The following is an 8,043-nucleotide window of genomic DNA, read 5'->3' on the forward strand; positions in this document are numbered from 1 at the left end:
TCAGAGAAAATTATTTTTCACTCAATGCACAATTAAGTTCTGTAATTTGTTGCCAGGGGATGTGGTTAATGCAGTTACTGTAGCTGGGTTTAAAAAAGGTTTGGATAAGTTCTTGGAGGAGAAGTCCATTATCTGCTATTAATCAAGTTGACTTAGAACATAGCCATTGCTATTACTAGCATCAGTAGCGTGGGATATTCTTAGTTTTTGGGTACTTGCCAGGTACTTGTAGCCTGGATTGGCCACTGTTGGAAACAGGATGCTGGGCTTGATGGACCCTTGGTCTGACCCAGTACGGCAATTTTTCATGTTCTTATGTTTTAACTTATCAACACTGAGTTTGGTCACCTGGAACCCTTGAAATGGTTGCCAAATAAACAGGCAGCTACATAATGGCACAGCAACCAGATTAGCAAAACCACCTTACAACTGGCTGGCTGTATTGGAGATACTTAGAAGACATTTTGAAGAGTTGCTGTGTGATCTTTCATCCATAAAACATATGTCCACTGTTGACTAGTGTAATGGCATTGATGGAGCAGTGAAAGAGTGGTGTAGCAGTCATAGTGGCATCTGGACTAGCTGTGTTTATTTATTTAAAAGTGTTTTATTCCACTTACAGCAATAAATCATGCTAAGTGTAAGGCTGGGGGACTATGTCCACTCTGCCACTTTTAGCACGGCTGAGGGTAGGCATTCACCCCTCAAAGCTGACTAGCAGGTAGCAGAGGTCGGTGGAACAAGGAATAGTAACCAGGGTGATCCATTCAGATGTGAGTGCTGCTCTCTGATTGGATACCTGCCTAGTTGGGTCATGCCAGGCGGAAAATTTGCAAGGGTTAGGGTTCACCGGGATAAGTAGCTTGGAATTTATCTACCCCTTGGGATCCTGCCAAGTACTTGTCGCCTGGCTTGGCCATGGAAACAGAATACTGGACTAGATGAACCTTTGGTCTGACCCAGTATGGCAAATCTTATGTTCTTATACCTTGCTTCACTCCTGAGGTGTCAGCTGCTGGGCTGGTTTTCTAATTTGGATATGTATCCGTTTTAGGTTTTCTTTTCCCTGTAATGTTTTATGGTGAGTTGGTGGTATGGTGAGAACCTGCAGAGGTGGTGTGCAAAGGCCCGATTAGAGTGGGATGGCCTTGCAGGAGTCTTCGGAGAATGGTGTTGGACCTAAGATGTTGATGGCATTGGTTGAGGAGTGTGAGGAGTCGTTTGGACTCATGCAGCCAGGTGGCAATTCAGAGGCGGTTGAAAGGAAGGAGGGCCAGGCAGTGCCGTTTGTGGTCATTGAATAGAGCAGAGGACGAGCGATGAGGAAAGAAGAACAGTCTCTGGTGAGGTCGGCTTGGGAGTTATGTCCAGTGAAGGGGGAGGAGTGGGGGGCAGTGGCTCCATCCCCAGATTCAGGAGCTTTACCAGAGGGTTTTTGGCGGCATGGGGATAACCGCAGTGAGAGGTGTGTCGGGCTATGCAGGGAATGGGGCAGAGGCAAGTGCATCATGTGGACCGGGAGGCTGGGTTACCATGGGGAGAGTTGAACTGGGAAAGGGAGTAGGGAGAGTAGATAAAGTGAAAAACAAGAAAGGTGAGGCTGCCCAGGTGAAAGGATCGACACATGGGGCAAAGGGAAGAGAAAGGCAGTATGTAAGGGAGCTCGAGTGAGTTATGAGGTTACATGTACACACAGATTTGGAGGTAAGGATGTGGGTGGTAGGAGGAGAGCGGCTACGAAGGTTGGGAATGTGGAGGAGGCTATATTGCCTAGAGAACATGTTGCGGTAATGGCATCAGGTTCACAGCAACCATTAGGAGGAGAGGGGTATTTATATTCATCGTGTGCAGGGTATGGGGTCCTTTGTGGAAGGAGGAATGGGTTTTAATGTGCAGGGTTGGACAGGTGGGGATGGGGGTGTTTTGCCGGAGTGGCAGACCTCTGATTTGGGGGAAGGTTGGTGGGAGAATGCCCGAATGGGATGGGCATTAGGGGGACATGTAAGTGGAGGGGGTTTGGAAGGCTTGGGATGGTGGCCAGGGAGGCCAGGTGAAGGAAGGGGTGGGGTGTTAGGGCAGTGGGAGTCTGGGGATAGGTGGGGCCGGTGGTCATCGTTTCAAGGAGGTTGAGGTGGAAGGGGTCCAATGGGTCTGGATTACATTATGGAGGACCATAGGGAGGTAGAGGGAGGAGGTTCTTTCTGTTGTTTCAGGTGCTGCTGGAAGGGAAGAACTAACCAGCCGTTCGCATTAGGAGGCATGGAGAGGTCTGACGGCCGGAGTGGGACAGGCAGGAACATTGGGCTAGCATGCTGAGTGAGAGGAGGAATCGTGAAGTGGCAGAGAGTGGGGTGTTGAAGTTGAGGACCCATGGCAGATGTCTAATGGGGCGACAGGAGCAGATGCACCTGGACCAGGATCATCTGGGGGTGAGCATTCAGAATTAAGAAAAAAGAATGGGGGAAGGAGGGTGAGGGAGAGCTCTTCTTCCTCATCTTCAGAGCAGTCCAGGCTGGGTGTGAGTGTGGTTGGGGGCAGTGGTCCAGGGCAAGATATGGGGCACACTGCTTTAATGGCTTTAAGTGAGCTGTGGGAAGGGGAACCCAGAAGGCTGAGAGAAAATAAGGAAGCATATGTATAGATACATTTTTAAACTGTTAGAGGGTAGGAGGTGGGCAAGAAAGGTGAAGCGAAGGAAGAAGGATAAGGAGAGCACAGCTCCTAAGAAGATTCCAAGGAACATTCTTAACTGAGTGCGTTGCTTTCTGAGGCTGGCCAGTGTCGAAGGGCACTTTGATCCGCAGTATGGTGCATTGTTGGCTTATGCCGATAGTATTTTTGGAGCATTCAGGGATTACGAAGAGTGGGCCTAGCTGAACTATGATGAATGGTTCAGAGACAAAATGGAAGAGAGCCGGTTCAGGTCATGGGGCACCCAGGATATTAATCTTTGGTTAACCAAAATGACGAACAAGGGACACAGAGAGGGCTGACAAGACAGGTGGGTTGGGGCAGCAGGGCAGCTCCTTTCGGGAGCTTGGGTTTCAGCGGGCTTCCTTTCGGAAGTTTGGGACTAAAATGGGAATGAAAGTCAAAGGTCAGGCTAGCAGCTCGGATGTCTGCTGGAGATTTAATAAATCCTCCTGTCTGTTCCCGGACTGGAAGTTCTGTCATGCTTGTTCAGACTGTGGAGCAACACATCTTGCATAAAAGTGTAGCAGGCAGGGATGGGAAATAGTGATCTTCTGCACAGGTGGTCTCCCATGCTGGTCAGTATGGATGAAATGAATGGGTGATTACAGCATTATCCAAATAGGGCAACAGTAGTGTTTTTGAGGGAAGGTTTTGCAAAGGGATTCTTGATTCCTCATATGAGTTTCAAAGATAAGGCGAGGAACCGCTAGATCAGCAAGGCATTCTGTGGAGATTGTGAGGGAGAAGTTAGCATCAGAATTGAGTCTTGGATGTATTGTGGGTCCCTTTTCAGCATTACATACGAAATAATGCACTTGTCTCCATTCGCAGTGATGCCCAAGGAGGCTGGCAAGTTCAGATTAATTTTGAACTTGTTGGCTCCTTTAGGTTGTTCGGTGAATAATTTTGTGCCTTGAAACAGGTGTTTGGTGAAGTAAGCGACGTCTGATGAAGCAATGTCTTTGATGAGGAAAGCCGGACATGGCACGTTCATGGCTAAGGCAGATATCAAATCTGCTTTTCAGTTGCTGCTGATCCATCCAGACAGTTTTTCTTTATTGGGTTTCAGTTTCCAGGATCAGTTTTTTATGGATCGGTGTTTGCCTATGGGCTGTGCAGTGTCGCTTGCCTTTTTCAAGACCTTTAGCATGCTTGGGTGACGATTCATGTTACAGGGCTGTACTCCATACTGCACTATTGGACAATTTTTTGTTTGTGGGTTCCTCAGTTAGGAAGATCTGCAATGAACATTTGGAGGGTCTTCTGGAGTGTCTAGACAATTAGGGATTTCGATTGCTCATAGTAAGATGGAAGGGCCGGTGTCGAGGATCACTTTTTGGGAATAGAGTTGGATTTGGAGAGCATGGTGTGTTGTTTGCCTGAGGAGAAAGCATGTAATCTCAAGGATTTGGACAAATTTGTGAGGTCAGCTAAAAAGGTGACGCTTTGTCAGGTGTAGTTCCTGATTGGTTCTCTCAGTTTTCCGTGTTGAGTCATTCCAGAGGGGCATGCATTCATTTGCAGGCTTTTGTCGGTATACGTTAGGATTAAGATAAGTTATTTTGTTCAATTTACAAGAAGACTGATCAGAGAGGAATTTGCTATGCGGGATACATTTTTGCAGACATTTAATGGAGTACTAATTATGCAGGACTAGCAGCTGTCCAATAGGGAGCTTGATTGTATTCCGATGCCACGGGGGCAAAGGGGTTTGGGGTTTATTGGAGGGGTGCTTGGTGTGCCACATGGTGACCTGAGGCTTGGTTTGAGGCAGAGGTTACCAAGAACATTACCTTCCTGGAGATATTTCCCATTGTTGTGGCTTTAATATTATGGGGTCACGGGTCTGTGGGTTTAATTCTGATGTGATAATCAAGGGGTGGTGGAGGTAATTAACAGGCAGCAAGGTGTGAGCTGGTTTCAGTGTATTGAGAGGGTTCAGCAAATGGAATATCACTGCGCGAGCGAGGCATGTTCCTGGAGTTGAGAATTTAATTACAGATCCCCTTTCTTGTTTCAAGTGGGACACATTCAGTCATTTGACCCTGCATGCAGACAAGAAGGGATTGGAGCACCTGGATTACTTGTGATTACTTGGCCTGCAGAAGCATGGGAGATGCTCCCCGGATTGCCCTAACCTGTGACTTTTTCAGAAAGTCACAGGTTAGGGCAATCCAGGGAGCAATTTCACAATTAAAAGAATGCTGGGTGGTTGGGAACATGATAGGGGCAAGACATATGGTAAAAGGTGGCCTATTAGGTTTGAAGAGCTCAGGGTGATTTTGGGAAGGCTATCAAAAGTTTGCTGGTCTTACTATGAGACTGTTCTGTTTCAGGTAGCTTTCCTTTTTGCACTTTTCAGCACCATAAGGGTGGGGAAGTTTGTGGCTGAGTCCAGGACTTGGCCGGGCAGATCGGAGGTTGCTTAGGGACAACGTAGCAATCATAGAGGAATGGGTACGTTTGCTCATCCATAGATCTAAACTAGATCAGAGAGGTAAGGGACAAGCAGTGATACTCTATAGGGTAAGCGAGGAGGCAGCTTGCCTTTTACATGCTGCTCAGGCTTTTGCACATACGAGGCCAGCAGAGGGCGGTTATTTTTTGGTGCATCAGAACAGGTCTCTCTTGATGTGCTTCCAATTTGCCAGGGTGCTTACCCAGGTGATTCTGAGCTTGGGTTGGGATCCAAGTTTATACAAAACACACTCCTTTCACATTGGAGCAGCTATGTGCGGCAGAGATGGGTATGTCAGAAGTAGACATTAACAATAACTCACGTGAATCCCGATTGTAACAAATTGAAGTACAGTGGCAGATAACTAATGTAACCAACCAGAATGCCAATACTACTTTACAATATTAGTAAAGACGCTTAAGATATTATTGAGCAGTCATAATAGGCTTCATCTTATAAGCAGGATCGCTGGATGATAAGCCTTATATTTAATCATCGGTCAAAGTCCCATTTTTTATGTATTTTTCATATGCAATGTGAAAATCATGCAGTATATATAATTCCAAAAACTTAACTTGTGAACATCGCTGAAGCCAGAGATTGTCAACATGCCCGACATGGGACCATGTTTCGAATGCTCATCGTTCTTTCTCAAGAGCTGGAGTTCACCGTTGTATTTGTAGTCCGTCTTGATTCAAGATTTTGACAATGGCGTTTCCGCCCCAGGCCTCCCCTCGCGGCATCTGGCCGCTCTGCCTTGCTCTCGGGAACCAAAATGGCTGCCTTTCCCTTAGGTGCGAGGCCGTGCCTCCTCATAGGATTTAAAGGGACCTCGTCACCTAAATTGACTGCACCTCTGCCTAATGGGCCAGGCACAGGGAAGGATAAAAGCTGACTTCCTCCACTCACTCCTCTACTTGGCAACTCGTTGCTACAAGTCTGCTTGCTTCGGTGAGTCTTTTGGTGCCTCGGGTTCCTGATTCCTGGTTCCTGCTTCTTCTCGGTGATTCCTCGGTGTGTGACTTCAGACTGGCAAGCGGTGATCCTCTGGTACTCAACCTCGGACTTCTTCCGGACCATCCATCTTCAAGGGCCCACCTAAGTCCCAGCGGCCCGGGTCCCTACGGGCTCCTCCCGGGGGGACCAGGGCTTCCAGTGGTGAAGATCCAGTTGGCCTTTGCATCAACCTCACGTCTCCTCGACCTCTCAAAGATCCACCTAAGTCCCAATGGCCCGGGTCCCTTCGGGCTCCTCCCGGAGGGGCTGCGGGCTTCCAGTGGCGAAGATCCAGTTGTCTCTGCTCCGACAGCACGTCTCTTTGTCCTCTCAACGACCGCCTCAGTCTTCAATGCCGAAGGGCTAGCCAGTCCCATCTTCTGTTCCACCTCGCCACCCAACGGGGGAACCTAAGGAGCCATCTCCTAAGGTGATTCACCTCCCGTTGGCCCAAGGGTTCACAAACCTCCTGATCATAACAGGTATGCCTGGGTCCTGGGCCACTCATTTGTGCACTGGGCACACCGCCAGGCATTGTCTCAACTCTGTGGTGAGCACTTGGGCCTGGAGTTGGATAGATGCCAAATATGATGGATAGGACTTCGTGTGATGAAATGGGACCACATGATTCAAGTTATTGTGCAGCAGCTATAGAGGAGGAGGAGGCCGGAGCTGTTGGGTGGTAATGATTTGGGGCGATGGTTTTTGTCATGCTGTATGGAAGGATTTAAACCTTTTGTTGAATGTGCTGAATGTATTAAGTTCGGATGGTCAGATATCATTGTCTGGCTCAATTGTAGCGAGTTGCCTCTGTGGAAGCTAGAGGTTAAAAAGGTAAACAAGCAATAAGGTTCATGATTGTTGTATCAAGGGGGTTTCAGGATTAGACATGAGTGGTTGGTGGATGGTTGTCCGGGGCTCTTCAGGTCAGATGGGGTTCGTCTATCTGACAGGGGGATAAACCTTTTTATTAGTTCATTTCAAGAGGCGTTAGAAAATGAATTTAGGTTTCAATAGGCCGTGGGAGGGGGAACAAGGATGAGTAATGAACAACTTGTTCTAATGGGGGGGGGGGGTTGAGATGGGAGGCTCGTGTAGCTGGGGGGGGCCACTATACGGGCTGCTGGAAGACAGCGAGGTCACTGCTGGTGCCGATGGTTCTCTACAGTTGGGAAGTGGCTGAGGGGACCAGGCAGGTAGCAGAGGTCCGCTGAAGTGGGATGATCTGAAGATCAGACTTAGTTGGGCCACCTTTGAAGTGCAGGGTTGGTGAGGAATCATCCTTTGAAGAGGGATTGGAGGGGAAAGGGAATGATGTGTTGGTTATTTATGTTGTTGGCTAGGGTTAGAGTAATGAGTTAATAAACTGCAGCCTTTGTTAACCCATTAAAGTGTGACGTGTGTTATTTCAGGGGAAAGGGGAATGCCACGGGAGTCCCGCATGCCCATATTAGCGGATTACAGTCTGTTTATAAGCATTTCCCAATTAACGTTTTAAGATTCTCGGCCTATCAGAGTGTCAGATTATTCATCCCAGCAGTCTGGTTCTCAGTAAGTAGTGTTCCCTTTCAGCCCAGCTGCTTTTTTCCTAGTGATTAAATAAAACAGACTGTTCAGTTGTGGTTGTTACTGAATTTTATTGAGTTAGATGTACCTACATACAGGACTGAGAGTGAAAACATTGACTAGCATTTGAGATTTTAAAGCAGGAGAGAGAGCCAATGCAAATTACTGATCAGTGAAGCTGCAGAAAATGAAGTAAAGCTCTTTCACAATGATACATTGTTGAGACAGGGGCACTGGAATTTGAAGAGAGGGGACAAGAACCAAACCACTGTATTCTGAAAAGTGGGGATAAAGGAGCCTTTTGTTGCAGCCTGAAGGGAGAACAAGGG

This window comes from Rhinatrema bivittatum, chromosome 8 (genome assembly GCF_901001135.1).
Source record: "Rhinatrema bivittatum chromosome 8, aRhiBiv1.1, whole genome shotgun sequence".
Lineage (NCBI taxonomy): Eukaryota > Metazoa > Chordata > Amphibia > Gymnophiona > Rhinatrematidae > Rhinatrema > Rhinatrema bivittatum.